We start from the raw sequence: 19473 nt of genomic DNA on the forward strand, positions 1-19473 counted from the left end.
GAAGACATCAGATGTTGATTAATATGGGGAACGCAACCAGGAAAAGGGGGAGGGAAATTTGGAATCCAAAGGGTTTAAAATCATATTTTATTATATTATATTTTAATCTATTAGGTATATTAAAGGGGGGAACGCGTGGAAGGGAATAGGTCGATCTTAGGAGATGGGAAAATATTTTTAAATTGGGTTAATGATAATAAGGTTAAAATTTGGGATAATAAATTGCTGAATTTATTTGTAAGAATTGGAATATAAGAGGGGGAGGGGAGGGGAAGTCCTGGAAAGATGTTACGGAAAATAAGATCTTAAATTTGGATGTTTTTTTATATATATATATATTGTTATAATTGGAAACTTTTAATAAATATTATTAAAAAAAAAAAGGCAGTGGTTCCTTTGCCGTTAAGGATGAACACTCAAGGTTTTGGGGTGTTACAAAGACCAAGATTAAAAGAAGAGCTGTAAATATTTGAGACGATGATGGCAAACTGGTCCTCTCAGATAGGATTGTCAACAGATACAAATGTTGGCTCTCTCTTGTGTTTCCATCGTGTCTGGAAGAGAAGAGGAATGTTCTGACATTCTCCTGAATGCATGCAGGATCAGTACAGGCGTGAGGCAGGGTCACAAATGCAAGCCTTGTTCTTAATGTCCCTGAGTATGCCAGCTGCTTTTTAGGTCTTTGTGTGATTAGTGGAAAGCTCTGAAGCTGATTTTTGTTTGTTTTCAAAGTGTGTTTGATTGATCCCCTTGAGTAGGAACCCTGGAGCATATCTCCCATTGAAAGTGCTTTGGAAAACTCACCCACAACAAATTGTGTGAAGTGCTAAAGAGGATCAAGCATTCCCATGGACATGTGTGCCTGTGTTCCCATCAGCATTGGCTCAGCACCCAGACAGGGCTAACCTCATTGATACTCTGCAGCTTTTTTGTGCAGAAGTGTCATATCATACTTGGGAAACCACCTTCCCCTTTATAAACACATTAGGCCACTGCTTACTTTGGTGCTGCTAACACAGTGGCTTGACTTCACCCCTTTATCATCACACCTTAAGCTTCTGTACACATTGACAGTGGGGTGGAGAGGGCACAACTGCCTTATGTCAACAATGATTCCAGAAGTAATTTATTGAAGATAATAGTAAGGGCAGGATAAATACTACCACTGTATGTTTGGGTGTCAGTGGAGGGGAGGGGGAAGGAAGTGATGAGGCCCCTGGGGTGCACTCCATTGTAACTCAAGAAAAACAGATGCCAACAACAATAGATGAATAGATATTGATATAGTTGTTTTCTGATTTGTTTTTAACTACTTTTAGCAGTTTTTTGTGAGGTGTGTGTGGAGGGTGACTGATAAATTATTATTGTTGTTATTATTATTAGTAGTAGTAGTAGTAGTAGTACCAGACAGTGGCCCTTCTGTACTCTGGCAATTGCTCTTGGCTCTGAAGCTTTGTCTTCAAGGTCAGGCAGTTCAACCAAAGAAGAACCCAACAGCTGATAGCACTGCTTGGTGCACTATTGTGACAATTAACAGTTGTATCTGCTATAGTGTGGCTAAGAAATTGTCCCCATGGACCCTTGATAGCCTGAGCTGCAGATGAGTGTCTAGGTTCTGGCGACAAATTTCCTTCATATGAAAGTGGCTGCTGCACTGCTTTTTAGCAGCACTGCTTTCTACTTAAGTTTTTTTTTCGATCTTAGAAAAAATGAATTTCATGGGAAGACTTTGATCTAATATCTCAGTGGATGCATTTGCATGGCAAACTCTCTGCATAACTTCACAATTGCTGTAGCTTGTCTCACTTCTGTACTTTTGCGCATGTCGATAACTTTTCTTTTCTTTCTTTCCTTTTTTTTTTTTTTTGCCAGAGGAGGTCAGTTCTGGGTTGCTGTAAATTAACAAAATGTGTATTTAGTTTTTGAGTGGATGCTGTTAACACAGATTCTTCGCTCTGTTTTCCTTAAGAATATCCCCCTTCCTGTGAATCCCAAAGTGTTCATTTGCTTAACAGACTATGCAAAATTATTCTGCTGGGGCTCAGACATTATTGTGGATTAGCGTTTTGTGACTTTGCTGGCTTTTGAAAACCTCCATTTTGGGTATTGGATTTGCTTTATTTTATTTGCAGAGTTAAATTGGTTTCATTTAACAGTAATCATTTTTTTCATCATCACACTTAACTAACTTTTTTTATTTGGGACATACAAGTACCTCTCAGACGGAGGGCTGCTTCATACATTACAGGAATGATGGGTTACTCTGAACTCTTGACTCTCCCTAGTAAACATGGGAGTATTTGGAGAGAGGTCACCTATTTGAAAACAAATAATAATCATGTGCCAATCACAGTTCCCATGAATATTTACCACACTTTCAGATTCTTCTCTCCTGCTACACACATTGTGGGGGGAATACACAGTAGACAAATGCTTATTTATCTTGCTTGTAATGTGTGAAGCAACCCTGAAAAATCTGGTAAAAAGGGCAAGATTAGAATGCATACTGATCAAGTCAACCCTTTTTCTGGGCAGTGCACTTATTTGTAAAAATAGACAATTTAGAAAACACTGTGGACTAGAAATATTTGCTAGTCACGACAAATTGAAAGTTAAGATATTTTAAGTTTAAGCCCATGTAATATATTTTAAGTATAAGCCTACCTGGGCTGCCATCTGTCCCAGGTAGGACTTCAAAGAAATACCTGAGAGAATTATTGATTCCTCATAACCAACAGAAACTTCCATTACCTTTCAGCAAGTGTCTATGTATATCTTAAGGTCTATGATATTTTAGAATCAGAAACAAAAGTAATGTGAATAAGACACTTTAAAAAATATCAGAAACTTCTACACACTTATAATGACCATCATCCTTAAATAAATATGAACTTTCTTAAGTTACCCTTGCTCTTGCCTTGAAGGAAGAATCAGATTTAAATGTATTTATTTATAGGGCAATCTTATAAAGAAGTATCAAGTTATGTGAAGCTGGCATAATGTGCACCAAATCCAAACATTATTCTGGAGCGGGGGGGGGGGGGGAACCAAGCCTTTAAATTGGAGCTTTCCACACTTTTCGTGTTGGTGGCACACTTTTTAGACATGCATCATTTCGCAACACAGCAATTCAATTTTATTAGCAAACTGGAGGTTAAACTAACCCCTTTCCAGCCCTGGGAGAAGCATGGGGAGCATTTGCACAACACACCTACATACTGCAGCCGACACACCAATGTGTCACGACCCACAGTTTGGAAAGTTCTGCTTTAAATCATGTTTGAGTTACACTATCCTTTTTGCTGGCTTAATTTATGCAGGGTTGTCATGTCATGTGATTAAGCTGAATGGGTTTATGATCCAGCCTAAGTTTTCCCTCTCTGGTTCCATTCCTTCTACACCACTGGGAAATCCCACGATATAACATGATTTCCTTTTATTCTCTATATAGACAGCACAGCTAATCCTCTTAGACCTCCAGCCAATCAGATTGTGGCATGGAGCAGGTATTTGCAACAACAGAAGTGCTAACTAATGAAGATATGGATATATTTCCCAAAGGAAAATGCCGTATCTTTCAGCTGACCGTTTCCCCTACCCTATTTTTGGGTTATTGTAACTGTAATCCAAATATTGGAAGTGTATAAACACATTGTGCCATTCTCATCAATGTAAAGAAAATCAATAAAAATATTTTTTTAAAGAAACAAATTCTCTTTTGGGGAAAATATTGGTGGTATTTATATGTGAACATGGCATACACTTCTGTACAGTACTGAGTGGGTATCTACCTACGATTAATATAGTCCACATACTTTATTTGCTAAGGTCCTAGCTGCAAATAACTGCTAAAGAATATCAGCTTTAAAAATATGAATCACTCTTTTTCAACTCTTTTTCCAAAAAGAGTTTCATCTTATATTTTATTATGCTGGCAAGCTACTTTTGGATGGAAAAAAAAACAAAACCCCACAGTTGTTAGGGGAGGGGAATATTATTCTCCAATCTTCCTTTATTCAAAATTATTTTGCCCAATTTGCAGCAGTGTTTCATAGCACCAGAAGAAGAAAGGAAAGCAGCCATGGATCGGTGGTGGGGTGAGGATGTTAGAACTGTTATCTTTTTCCTCCGCTATGATGTTACAAACAAGAAAACCAAATCTCTAGTGTTGCATGCTTGGAATAAATTCACTCGAGAATAACAACGGCTTATCCTATACCTGTAGATTTTAAAAATCAAATGCAAATGATTTCTTAGAGGAAAATCAATTAAAAAATCAATTCTCTTCTCAGTCTGCTAAAATTGGTTCACTGTTCCTAATGCCAGTGTTTGTTTTGCTGTATGATCATAGATTTAAAGCACAAACATAACGTAGTATTTGGGATATAAAACAACAGTTTGTAAATTCTTTTACATGGGAGACCTTTTTTTTTAAAAAAAAAAAAGTACAGTAGCACCTTAGAGACCAACTCAGTTTGTTCTGGGTATAAGCTTTCGTGTGTATGCACACTTCATCAGAGACACTGAAACAGAAGTCGCCAGACCCTTATATATATGGGAGGGTGGGGTGGGGTTTTTCTCAGAAGGGTAGTAGGAGATGGTCTCTAAGGTGCTACTGGACATATATTTTTTATTTTTTATTTTTATTTCAGTGGGGGACCTAAAGTCGTTTTTCTTTTCTTTGAGAGTGAGGCACACAAGTTAATCCAGACCTTATGGCTCAGATGTCACACACTCACTTGTTGTTGTTGTTTAGTTGTTTATCATGTCCGACCCTTCGTGACCCCATGGACCAGAGCACGCCAGGCATTCCTGTCTTCCACTGCCTCCCGCAGTTTGGTCAAACTCATGCTGGTAGCTTCGAGAACACTATCCAACCAGCTCGTCCTCTGTCGTCCCCTTCTCCTTGTACCCTCCATCTTTCCCAACATCAGCGTCTTTTCCAGGGAGTCTTCTCTTCTCATGAGGTGGCCAAAGTATTGGAGTCTCAGCTTCACGACCTGTCCTTCCAGTGAGCACTCAGGGCTGATAATTCAAAAGCATCAATTCCTAGAAACTAAATATATGTGTGTGTGGGGGGGGGGTGCTTTCTCATACTTTATATACTGCCCTCAAGGTCTTCAATGCCAAAATAATAGCTCAATTGCTCTATGGAATTCCAGTCTGACTGCCAGGGTTTAACCAGCTGGTATAACGAGTGCAGGAAGCTTTCCTTTTTAAGATTTTTGCAGTCCCATGTTGTAATATCCTATGCAGAATTGTGTCTAGAGGGAGGGCAACACAAGGTAGAGACAGGAGTGCCTGGTGTGCTCTGGTCCATGGGGTGATGAAGAGTCAGACACGACTAAACGACTAAACAACAACAACATCATCATAGGAACATAGGAAGTTGCTTTGTACCACGTCAAAACAATGGTCTATCAGGCTGAGTGTTATCCCCACTGACTGGAAGCATTTTTCCAGGGTTATAGACAAGGGGACCTTCACAGCCCAACCTGGAGATACCAGGAAGTGAACCTGGGAACCTTCTTTGTGCAAAGCAGATTCTCTGCCTCTAAGCTACATCCCTTTCCCATCATACTAGGCTTTATGCATGTCCATTTCATTGCTCAATAAGTGAACATTTGTTGACTCTCTCACCTGAATGAGATAGATCTGTTTTCATTGAAAGAGAACTGTGTTTGGAGCGGACACCTTGTTAATGTGAAAATGGTGATAAATCTGTGAATCCTGGTTCATCTCCCCAAATCATGCAATGAGCATTCATCAAGTGTGTGTGAACTCACTTTTAGAAAAGGCCACAATGAATCAAGGTCCTAACTTTTAAAAAATAAATTGAAATGGTTTTTTTCTGACATAATACAAGATGCAGGTTCTGGAGTGTTCCCCCCCCCTTCCAGTGTAACATCTGATCCCATTGTTACACTTTCGGGAAGGGGAAAAATGCATTTTTAACATGGCTTTTTTAAAGCTAAGTAGTGTTATCAGCTGTCACAGGAGAACTGCAGTCTTCTGATTTGGCGTCTTGGCAGGGGGAAAAAGTGTTTCATCTAGCAGTTATTAAATTAACTTTAACAAAATAGGATCACATCACTGATGGAAAGGTTGAACAGGAGTGTCATCCTCTTTCTTAAACTAAAGTTCAAGTGTTAATGTCTTCTTCTCAGGAGTGTCTAACGTATGAGGCCAAATCAGACAAACTGCAAAGGAAGATTATATAGACATAGCGAAAGGGGCCGTGAAGAGAAATTGAGATTTGCAAAGAGAAAGAGTGGGGATGGATGCTAAATCTGAAAGCAGCACTGTGAATGAGAACATGTAGTGTCAAGAGGATTGATTTTTGGACCCTGACTAAGCATCAAAACCTACTTTAGACATTCATGCACCAAATGACTTAGAAAAGACTCTGTTTTCTATCCATAAAATGGAAATATGGCCAGTCTCCCTAACATGGCTGTTCTGAGGTGTTTTCTCACATTTAACTTGAAAATATTTTGTTGCATATATTAACTATATTAATAATGAGACTTTTAAAAGAACAGCAGCACAAACCTTTAAATGAATTAACTACACCTCTTGGACAGCCTGAGAATTGTAGTTGAGCTACCCACCATAACTTTTGCACTTTCAGAATGTTCCAACATGGCTCTTGGTTCATATCAAAATGTGTATTGTATTTGGGAATGCTTGTTGTGGAAGAGAAATGCATCTAAAATAGATTTTTAAATATGCATTTAAATGTCAATATTTGTGGTGATGCATCAGTATAAGGCAGTCATGTGGTATACCTTGGGGCATCACTGAAATGCTTAAATACCAAGCCATCTCCCTGTCTGCATATTCCTGCCTCAGAGTTCTTCCTTTTGGTTGCTCAAAGTGTGGCAGACTGCTGGGGACTGATTTTAAGGACATATAAATCTGTATACAGTGGTACCTCAGGTTACATATGCTTCAGGTTACAGACTCCACTAACCCAGAAATAGTACCTCTGGTTAAGAACTTTGCTTCAGGATGAGAACAGAAATCGTGCTCCGGCAGCACGGCAGCAGCAGGAGGCCCCATTAGCTAAAGTGGTGCTTCAGGTTAAGAACAGTTTCAGGTTAAGAACGGACCTCCGGAAGGAATTAAGTACTTAACCCGAGGTCCCACTGTATAGGAAAGGTTGACTGGCGATATGGATATGATTTGTCCTCTTGAAGAAAACAGGTCAATCTGTATGTTTGCTCAGCCTTTTCCCTATTAGTCCCTTCCTTGGTCCACAATATTGTTTTTTTCATTATTTATACACCTGCTTTCATTCATTTACTGCTCTTTCTTTCATTGCCTCCACTGGAGTGTGGGTGGTGAGAAGCAGTTTAATAGACTGGTGGCAAAAATGATTACAAGAGCTCTAATTGGCAATATATAATCCCACTTTTGTTGTACCAATACAGTATGTTGCAATTATAATCTCTCCTCTACAGGGAGGAGAAAATACCATTAGTCGAAGCAAATGTAATAGAGTCGATAATGATGTATTGTAGTATACAGAGTACAGTGGCCAAAATATGCTTTGATAAAGTCACTATAATAAGGTATAATGTAATAATAAAGCATAATGTAGGGTGTGAATGGTAGACTAGAACTAAAGCATCATACTTCTGTGGTGGTGTTCAAAGAGATATTTGGTGAATTGCTTGACCTTTCTCTGTCTATGTTTGCCATCTGGTAGAGCCAATATATCACGCTCATAATTTACAAGAGCTTCATGATGTCAGTAAATCACTTTGACAACATTAGATACAAGCTGGTGAGAGAATGGCATTTCTGTCCTGTGACAAAAATTGTAAATCTTCCAAATTCCTCTTCTGGGATGCACAGTGCACATTACATACACAAACGGCACAGCAAATCATTGTCCTCTATTATCAATAGGTAGTTTGAACTGTCCTGGTCCCCACGGGGCTTTGTGCAGTTTGTAAAGAAAGTATTCATGAAAAATATATATTTATTGGGTGAACTGGTTCTCAAGGTCCTGAGACCGTGGTGCTGGTTCTGACTTCTACAACCCTGGGTCATTTAGCGTAAAAGGCTTGCGGCAGAAACATGGCAGAAAATCAGAGAAAGGGTGGAGAATGTGTTGCCTTCCAGTTATTGCTGGACTCCAACTCCCATCAGCCCCCAGTCACCTGGGAAGGGGAGAGTTGTCATTAGGGATGTAGAAATGTGCCTAAATCTGATCTGGGATTCATTCACAATTTCAGTTGGTGATTTCTGTCCCCCTGTTTTACACAAGTCTGTTTTTGTTTCTTCACTCACTTACTTCAGAAATATGCTTCTTTTCATATTTCTCAGTGTCAAGTAGATGTGCATACCTCAGCCATCAACAGATATTTACAAATTGATCACTATCTCAGCATGTTCCCTTTCAAAGTGAATTTCCACATGGGTAGCCCTCTTAGGCCTTTTTAGTAAAAAAGAAAGAAAAGGGAAAGGGAAAGCCTTGTGGCTTTGTAACAAAACAACAACAACAACAACAACAACAACAACAACAACAACAACAACAACAACAACAACAACAACAACAATGTGATTAGTGGACCATCACAATGTCATCTATTGCTGCAGTTTTAACCATGCAATTTAGTGGGGCTTAGCTTATTGCTAGGTAAGAAAGGTTATAATTATACCCTGTCTCACTAGCTTAACCCAATAGGATTGCTCACATGACCACATATAAGTTTTTCATTATTACAAAATGTTTTTTTTTTTCATAAATGTGTATTTTATTCAGAAAATGATCATGTGTACATGAGACATAACACTCAAGCTAAATTATGTTTTAACTTAGCCCAGAGTGGCTGGTGAAACTCAGCCAGATGGGCGGGCTATAAATAATAATTTATTATTATTATTATATTAAATGTTTGTAGTAAACATGGGCTTGTGTTTGGCAGCTTGAGATCCTTTCTATGTCAATTTATTATTGTCATGGGGAATAATTAGTATGTTCCACTGTTTTTTAAATTCATTTGGGATTTCACGGGTAGTGGGGCAAGGGCTTGGGACAGATAAAAATAATACAATGATTGAAGGGTAGGGTAGGTGGTTATATATGAGCAGTCAAATCCAGATGGTTCTCACTCACTTTGACTATCAACCAAGGGCTTTAACTGATTGAGTATACAGGTTGTGAAAGAAAATACAAATCTCCATGCAAATGCAAAATCGCAGTAATGAATGATGCATTTCATTGGTTTTTATTAGTCACAGTAGATTAAGGGTGCAATTCTAACATCACTTACCTGGAGGTAAGTCCTGTTGAAGTCAATAGGGCTTACTTCTGAGTAGACATGGTGCGGACTGCAGCTTTTGTGCAGATAGGCTGCCTCTAGTAATGTACTATTTATATACATATAATATTAACAAATAACACTTCAGGAAAAAGAACAGCAACGAGTCACTTGTCAGGACTGTGGTTATTACACATCGATGAGTATGTAAATAATGCACATTGCAAAGCAATTTACATATCTATTTTTTATATAATGTGTACTATGTGTACAGAACTGTTGAGAACTGAGGCAAAAACCATTCATAGGAAGAATCCATTCTGTGATGTGGGATGAAGGTATGGGTGAAAAGAAATTTGCTTGAAAGTTGGTTTTCAGTAGACTACTTTAACATTTTTAGTTATACTCCAACAACATTTTTAGTTATACTCCAACAACATTGAGAGGTCTCCAGAGTTTTGGCATCCCTGCTCTAGAGTTTGGCCACTGGGAGCCGCTGGCATATACAACATGCCAACTTACATGGCTGACAAGGAGATCATAATTCTATAGTTGTGCTTTCTTGCCTGATCAGCCATAAATGGGATAAACCTTGTATGATACCATACTTGTCAGGTATTTCGCTCTCTCTCTCTACTAGATATCTTTAAATAAAACAACAAACCCTTTAAGAAGTTTACAAGGTGGCTCACAATGACACATAAACTAATACAGGTAATATATAAATGATTGACATATAAATAATAGTTTACAAAATATAAATTAAGGAAATTTTATACTAATGTTATACAGGGTGATTCATAACGAAGTAAACTGTATACTTCATTATGAATCACACTGTATAGTTAAACATCATAGTTTATAATGAGAAAACAGACAGTGACAAAGAAATTAATAAACTGCACTGCAATGACATGGAAAAATGGCCCTGCATTACAAAAATGTTGCAAAATATTACAAGAAAGAAGAAGTGTTCATTGTGGTTCAAGGCCCTGATGCACCCCCGAATAAATAACAACACATTGACACCAAATTTTAGTTTAAGGTTAATGGGCAGAATTTAGGCCACAACTTTATTGATTACAGAAATGTGAGTGGTATTGGCTTAGGCATTGGCAAATCTATATCTGACTCCTGCCTGCCTTGCAGGGAGTCTGGAAGGGTAAACCACCAAAAGAGGGAGCTCCGTCGATGGCTACCAACTGAAACTCACCCCGGGGTTCCCGATGGGTCCTGGCATGGCCCTAACCCCTCAAGCAGACTTCAGACGAGATTCAGACTTACTGATTCCTTTAACATAATACCCTTATTTTTGGAGGAGCAGGTGATGGCCGCACCTCCCCTCCCTCACATATCACTAAGCCAATGCCTAACTGCCACACAAGCCTCCCGTTTGCCGCCAATACCCTCACATCTGCAACCAATCCTTCAAACCTTTAATAATCTCTGCCATCCACACATTGTTTCTGCCATTGGAAAGATGCACACCGTCAACCCAAAACAGGGCTCCATTACTGAAGGTAATGCCTGGGTGGTGGATTACTCCTAGCGTCAACACCTTATTTGCCACATCACAATTGACACGTTTCCTGGTTTTGTTGGTGGCAGCTGGGCACGTGCTATTGCGCCAAACCCACCGTACCAGGAGCTGCGACCAAAATATAGTTGTGATTGGGAAGGCTGTCGCCTTCTCATCCAAGTCCTTCTTAATGCAAGTCTGCAAGTCCACACCCTTCAACAATGGCAAATCATTTTCGCTCACGATCAGTGCGGAAGGTGGGCCCCATGAGACTGCCTGAGCCTTCACAAGTGGCACCAGCTCCTTCCAGTGCATCTTGTGCCTGGACACCTAGGAAACCTTAACTTCATCAGGTAAGTTGAGTTGGCACCCCAAGCCAGACTTATCCCCCACCCCTCCCATGGATGGGGGAGGGAGCGCCTTGAGTACGCACGCAATGTGGACCCTCCATTAAGATGATCCGATTTCCCTTATGCTCCCTCATCCAAAGGAAACCAAATCTGGGTAAGACTGACCCTGGAGTTTGTCAGAGTAAAGTGGGAAGCCTTCAACAATAGCATATATCAAAGCTTCGCAAACTCCATCCAGATTGGTAGAGGGTGGCATGGTTCTGTTTTGTGACAGATTAGTCGTTCACAGCATTCCGAACTTTATTTTATTTGTTTACTTGGTGGATGGGAAACAGGGCGATGGTGAGATTTATAATGTCATCCGGCAGCGCTGCCTCCATTTCCCTCTCATCTGTATTCTTCACAGATCCTATAAACATGGGCTGTCAGCCAACCCATCCTGTCAGAATTTTACGTTCCCTCCTCCTCACCACAGTCCTGTCTTTTGCTTATGCTCCCCCCGCCTCCTCGGGAATTGTACATGCTGCAACCTCAGTATGCTTCTCATCATCGCATCTCGTTCATCACTGTGACACCAAACACTGCACAACTTCTTAGAGGGGGGAAAAAAAAGGTCAGGGATATGAAAGGGAAAAGAGAAATAAACAACTTCTCCCCAGAAGCAGCTGTGCTACAAGAAACTGTGGGAGGTAAGATTGGAGCCAATTTCTTTGCCAGCAGCTGCATTGAGCATAAAGTACTTGATGGGCAAGTCCTAAGCATTTTGAGTTAGAGGGCTGTGTAGGGGTAAAATACTGGCATTTCTAGATCTCTTTCCTAGAATAACAGATTAACTGAGGGGCTGGCAAAGAGTAGATAGGTAAGGGGAGAGGAGCCTCACAAGGAAAAGGATGAAAGAGGTTGATACATTCAACAGAAGTATTATGGAATGTTGCTGGGTTTTTTGTTATCGAAATAGAAGTGCTGAGTGTTCAAGAAGGAATGTGCTCATGAACTGCATGTGCTCCAGCTCTCCTTATTTACCAGGGACAGTCTTGATTTGCTGGTGCTTTTTCCTAGGGCTGCTTCAGTGATCTGGTGTGGGTGAATTTCCAGATTTGTACCTGTCTATCTTATGTGTAGAACAGACCTTAGCTATCTGCTGGATTTTGCAGTTTTCCAAATGTCACAGGGTTGTGCTCAACAGGATAAATATCTCAATTTAACTGGGTATTTTAAGAGGAGGTGCACCATGAAATGTTTGTTATCTTATGATGTATCATAGATTAATGCAGAAATGCAATATGATTATGCAAAAGTGATATGGACTGCAAGTATATTTACCTATCATTCCTTTCCCCTGGTAAAACAGTTTTCTTATTTTGTCCTTATTTAGTCTTTTGGGGAGATGCTGGGAGCATATTTTTCAACTACTGTTAGAACACATGCATTAGAGGTCTTTAGATGCCAGGCCACTTCTCCAGGTCTCTAGAATTTGCATCTGAAACACCATCACCTTTCCTACAGACCCTCTCAGGTATTAAGATCAGCAGAGGGACCTTAATTCTAGTTCCACTGCCCTTACAAGTTTTGGGTGGCAGTGGTCCAGAAGAGGGCATTAGAAATCCCTCCCCACAAAGGTGTATCTGGCACCTTTGTTAGATAGCTTACATCATATGCTGAAGATGCATCTCTTTATCATGACCTTTGGCACCTGCTATCTCTCTCTCTATAGTTCTTTATGACCACACTATTCTTCTGATTGTAAATTGTTTTAACGGATTTTAATATAGTTGAAACCCACCTTGGGACCTTATAGTGAAGGATGGGGAAGAAATCTAATTATTAATAATAATACAATTCAGAGAGTGAGATATCCCTAGAGGTAAATGCATTCACAGAGGTAGAGAGTGTCAGTGCACTTTTGCCTTCCACCACCTATTGAGATAATAGATATTGTTTAAATCACAATCACAATGTATTAACTGCAGCTGCACATGTCTGAATTGGAACTATTATATCTGTAAAGGCATTAGGTCCATCAGGAGATTTTAAAAAATGAAACTCTTATTTGCTAACGCATTCTACATCAGTTAGTGCAGGGCAGTCTTTCTATCACAGAAGAGATGAAGTAACTACAACATTAAAGTAGTCAGAAGAAAAACTTACGCAATGGGCTGAAGAGATGTGATCTCTTAGTGAGTGGTGCTACAAGTATAAAAAGATGGTCGTTGTTTTTATGTAAGATGTTTGAGAGTATGGTGATGTCAGAGAGCAAGGAGGACTGTTAACTTGGAAGAAGAACCACTTGTGTTCTGCTTTCATGCTCGCATATTGTCTGTATTTTTGAACAGGAACACGAGGGGAAAGATTTGTCTGCACCTCTTTCATATAATTGAACAGTTGGCAGGTGATGAGTTGTGGGGAATTTCAAAGAAGCCCAGCAGAGAGAATAGGGTAGGCATTTTCCCTACAGAGTTGCCCAGTTTAACTTATGCCTGTTTTATAGCATAATTAACCTAATGGTTATTCTGGCTCTGGCTGTTCAATTCCAATTGTATGAAAAGCACATTGGTGGGTTGATAGGGATGAGAAGAACTCATAATTGGAAATGAATTTATTTTGGCATGGACAAATATAACAACAATTATGATCGCAACTTCAAAGGATAGCTCAGTCGGTAGACCATGAGACTCTTAATTTTTCTCCATCTTGGGCAAAAGATTCCTGCATTGCAGGGGGTTAAACTAGACGACCCTCATGGATCCTTCCAACGCTACAAAATCTGTGATTCTATGACTAGCATCAATTTTGGTAAAATAAAAAAACAAAAAATCAATGGGGGCAGATTTTAGAAGAAAAACTGCTGGAGGGGAAAGGGCTAGTATGGCTGAGTGAAAATGGCCTCCAAAAATTCAGCTAAGGCAATGCACAAGCAGAATGTAACTTTTCCTCCCTGTCTTCCCTCCATATATTCCCGATGCCACCCTCCAATCTCCTTTAGACAATTGGAGATCCTCCCCGCCCCCAGCAAAACAAAAGAACATGAAGTTGTCATTCTTCCTGTGGAATGGCTCGGTTGAATACAGTGTTGGTAGCAAACTTGGCACTGGCATTTTTCCAAAGAAAGTTTTCCAAAACTGTCAGAAAATGCTTTTCTGAGAATTTTCAGCTTCTCTTAACGTTGGATGAAACTTGATTGTTAGTTTACGTTGGTGGATGAAGGAAGCAGTGGGCCATGAGAGGAGGACAATAAGGAACTTGTTGTTTCTATTAACAATGTAAAACATAATGTTCAACAGAATTAAAAATGGATCCACAGTTGCACCCAGAATTCATGGGTGGTGAAACTGGGGAGGGCTTTTTGCTAAATATTCTCTGGGGAGAAATGAAATGAAATCATCTCTCTCTCTCTCTCTCTCTCTCTCTGTGTGTGTGTGTGTGTGTGTATGCTTACTATGTTTTGTACTTCATTTTCTGATGTAGATCACTCAATGACTATTTTGGTGAAGGGTGGCATAGAAATAACTTAATAAAAACAATTGTTTTTGTTGAGCAGTTCAGAAAGAGGTCAAAATGGGAAACTTTCAAAAGATTGCCAGATTTTTTTAATTTTAATTTTATTTTTGAAAAATTTTGTCTTAGTCATATGCTTTTCCTTTCCTTCAGGATTTCATTTTATATTGTAGCCTTTGCGGCTGCAGTTTGCAAAAGAAGAGAAATGTCAGGAACATGATGTGCAGTTTGGCAGTTACTCTTAAAGACTTTGCAGTATCCTAGTCTATAATTATGTATCACCTGACAAGCAGCTTTGATTGTGACAATATACAATCTGCATTTTTTATCCACATATGCCTAATAAGAACAGTCTAGAGAAAGTCTAGAGACAGTTCTTTGTAGAAGGAGAAGGATCGGGGATGTAACCATTTCAATTCACAAAGGCTTTTATTGGGGTTTTAGTTCCCGGGTGAGTGTTTGTTTGTCTTTAGAGAAAACCTCTATTTTCAACATGATGGTGTATAGCACTTGAGGGAAGACGTCTTGTCAGGTTTGGCCAATGCTGCTTTTTTTTAATCCAAAGAAGCCTACATATTTAAATCCTAAAAGTTTGGGAAAGGGAATTAGATATAGCATCAAATCTAAAAGATGACCACACATTACAAGGGCTCCTTAGAGATTCATGCCCAGTGTGTTCATTCCAAATTGTTGATTTGTCACTGAGGAAATCAGTTGGGTCAAAATGTATCTGGCTGTGAATGATCTTTGCCTACTGCAAACTGCATTTTTTTTTTCCCACCTTAGGATGTATGAACCATTAGTTTAAAAACAATCCAGCATGTTTTCTATACACACCAAATAATATAGTCACCTGCAACCATTGGTTAATTTGTGTTGTGAATGAATATTGTTAGCTATGTTATTTATTATATGAAGCTATTGTATTGTATGTATGGAAGTGAGAGCTGGACCATAAAGAAGGCTGATCGCCAAATAATTTATGCTTTTGAATTATGGTGCTGGAGGAGACTCTTGAGAGTCCCCTGGACTGCAAGAAGATCAAACGTATCCATTCTTAAGGAAATCAGCCCTGAGTGCCCACTGGAAGGACAGATCATGAAGCTGAGGCTCCAATACTTTGGCCACCTCATGAGAAGAGAAGACTCCCTGGAAAAGACCCTGATGTTGGGAAAGATGGAGGGCACAAGGAGAAGGGGACAACAGAGGACAAGATGGTTGGACAGTGTTCTCGAAGCTACAAACATGAGTCTGACCAAACTGCGGGAGGCAGTGGAAGACAGGAATGCCTGGCGTGTTCTGGTCCATGGAGTCACGAAGAGTTGGACACGACTAAACGATTAAACAACAACATTGTATTGCAGGTTGTGTGTTCGGTGTATAAAATAGGTGTGCATTTAAATATATAGATCTCCTGAGACGCAGTTCACTTTTAAAATGATCAAATAATACAAATATCAAAACAACATAGGATCAGCTAAAAGAGCAATAGGAACAACATGCAAAACTATCAGGAGGGCATTTCCTTTATGCAGGTCTCATTCTCTCAAAGGTCTAGTCAGTCTCCAAAAAACCCTGGCAGGATGGTTCTACTGGCTGCTATTAAGGAGGATACCATTGCAAAGAAGGGTCTTTCTCCTAGTAGCCATTAGCCTGTTGATGGCAAATGCACCTGGAGCAAGCCATCATGCAAGGACACATGGTTGGAGGGCACATAAGTGAAGAGGTGCTCCCTAATATATATTCTGAGCTCAAGCTGCTGATGGCTTTAAAGGTCAGAACCATCTCTTCTCATTCTGTCTGAAAACTAATTGGCAACTAGCCAACCTCCTTCAATGCTGTTGCAAAGTCTTCCCTGTAGCTAACTTGAATAGCAGTCTGTATTCTGGACCAGATGAGCTTTCTCAACAGTCTTCAGGTGCATTCTACCATAGAACATCTTGAAGTAACTGAGCCCATTGTTATTGCCCCCTCCCCGCTATTCCCTGCCTCTCATCATTCTCTTGATGATTCTACTTCCAATTTCCCCTACTTCTTGAAGATTGAAGACATCATGACCAGATTTTATGCCTTTAATTATAATCCTAACAAGCTAGTGTTCAGTGGCATGCAGCTGTCTGTAACAAATGAAAGAAGAAATAAAAAACACTTCTTTGTTGAGCTTCGCCCCTGGGAATACTCTCCACACCCAGGGAATGAATTGTCTGCAAGAGTCCCCTCAGGGTCCAATGAAGCTGAATAGGAAGGTGAAAATCCAAACTCACAAAATCTCAGAGCACAAGACAGTATTCTAAAAGAATTTATGGTAATAGGGAATCTTATTGTTCATCAAGTAGTGTGAAGACCATAGATTTCAGCTAGACCATTTCCCATAGGATGCACACTACATGAGGAAAACAAGGTGCTTTTGAACTGAATTCAGGGTTGTTAGTTGTATTCAGAGTTGGAAGGTCTATCCTCACATAACAACGTGACAAGCGTTAGTGATTTGTGAACCTGAAGGAGTGTCTCCACCCTCATCGTTCAGCCTGGACACTGAGGTCCAGTTCCTTCACTGCAAGAAGTGAGGTTGCAGGGAACCAGGCAGAGGGCCTTCTCGGTAGTGGTGCCCGCCCTGTGGAATGCCCTCCCATCAGATGTCAAGGAAATAAACAACTATCTGACTTTTAGAAGACATCTGAAGGCAGCCCTGTTTAGGGAAGTTTTTAATGTTTGGTGTTTTATTGTGTTTTTAATGTTCTGTTGGGAGCCACACAGAGTAGCTAGGGAGACCCAACCAGATGGGCGAGGTATAAATATGATGTTGTTGTTTGTTTTGTTTTGTTTTGTTTTGTTTTGTTTTGTTTTGTTATTTTATTATCATTATCACCACCATCATCATTATTATAACTATTACAACCACTACACAGAAATATGTTGTGAATCTTTAAAAAAAAAAAAAAAACAAATAAATTATTTTCTTTAAATTCATTGGCTATTTCACTTCACCTGAGGTGGAACCTTGACAAGTTCTTGAATTCTGAGTGAAATATGGTGACTCCATAGGGATATGCTTCCCTAAAGTGTTTTTAGACTATTCACCTGAGTAGAATCCCCAAGTTTATTTTGAAGTAAACAACATTTGGTGGCAGGCAGTATTTCATTATCTTCTCTGTTGCTCTTCTTCTTGTTGTTGTTTTTACAAGGATAGAAGATGATGTAACCACCTGACTGTTGGCAACATCATATTGGTAGTAAGTGTGAAATCTGCACACTAATGCTGATTTAATGTACTGCATGCATTTGTCTGGAGTATGCAGCTTGAGGAGAAGGCAGAGAAAGGGTAGAAGAGATGTGTACAAATTGAACACATGGGGGATAAGATATTCAGAAATCAGACAGAACTAAGTCAAGCTGAGAATAAAACAAATTCTAGATTAATGCAAACAGCAGGAAACAACACAAGAGTGTCTGCTGAGAATAATAATCAGCAATGTGAGTACATCAGAGAGGGGAAGTGTATTTAGTTGCAGGCACGTTACTATGTGCTGTCAAGTATAAATACAGCATTGTGACTTCATAGTCCTCAGTGCTGTCTTGAGTCACCTCTTCTTATGTCTGGGCCTAATGTGAAATGATTTGTACGCTACAAAATAAGACAGGAAAGTGCATCAGAAATGAAACTGACTTGTGAACCAGGATGCTTGAAAGACACATTCATTTATATACCATTGAAGAAAGGGGGGGGGGGCTTGATATTCATGACAGCATTATAGTAGCAGCAGAGGCTCTGTAAAATGCTAATTCCATTATTCAGGGGAGGAGAGAGGCAGAAGAGAAAGAAATACTAGGGAATGAAATGAAGGCCATTCAGTTAATAAACTGGCAAAAGGACATAGTTAGGAAGTTTGTGGTAGTAAAACAAATAGGGAAACCAAGACTGTCCTCCTATTCCCACTTACGTAAAGTTCATGTGATTGAATACAGCAATGAGTGAATACACATAGGATTGACTTTCATTGCTAAAAACTCTAGGCATGCTTATTAGAAGGAAAGTCTGATTGAATACAGGTAACTAACCTCAGACTGAATATGATGATGACTTTGCAATCCTAAAAACAAAAATGGAAATCTCACAGCAAAAGATGGCCATTGTAAATACCTTTGGATAGTGGCCATTGTAATCCATTTGAAATGCTGGTGAGGTCCATAGAGTTTATGTACCTTTTGTCTTGATGCAACCCCATTCCAACATCACAATAAGGGTGATGCATACTACAAAGCTCAAGGTGGCTCCTCAGCCCTGTGATCAAGACTGGAAACCCTATGTGCAGGGCCGTCTTACCCATAGGCACTAGGAGTGCGGGGTACCCGGGCACCAGGCTTTCAGAAGTGCCAGGCCGAGAGTCCGGGGTCTAAGGGTTGAGTCTGGGGAACAGCCCGCGCTTCTGTCGGAGCGCCACAGCAGGCTCTTCTGCTGTGGGCGGCTCTGCACCGTGAGTTCAGGGGTGACTGAACCAGCGAGACTCTGAGGTGGCCGGCCAGCTCCACCCTCCTGCGCGGCTGGGACTGGGCAACCGGGGGTGGGGGTGCCGGGTGGATCTTTGCACCCCGGCGCCGCATATGCTTAAGACAGCCCTACCTATGTGACCTCATGCAAGACTTGACAGGGTTTGCTCAAAGGCTCCCAGTCACGTGTTGGTATCTGCTCTGACTGAACATGAATCAGTATGGACAATATATGTGAGCAATCAGTGAAGTTCAGGTTGTGGGTGAAGCAGCCATGCACTTAGCCTCATTCATATTCCCTAAATATGCCTTGCAAAGAGGTCCAAAAGGTTATCTTTTTCAGAGTCCA

General features: G+C 40.1%; 1 protein-coding gene across 2 annotated transcripts in view; it reads left to right on the forward strand.

Moving 5' to 3' along the window:
* Positions 1-19473, forward strand: part of CDH12 (cadherin 12) — a 455772-nt gene that overhangs the window by 78785 nt on the left and 357514 nt on the right. The window lies entirely within an intron of this gene.

Source organism: Podarcis erhardii, assembly GCF_964252035.2.
Source record: "Podarcis erhardii genome assembly, chromosome: 8".
Classification (NCBI taxonomy): Eukaryota; Metazoa; Chordata; class Lepidosauria; order Squamata; family Lacertidae; genus Podarcis; species Podarcis erhardii.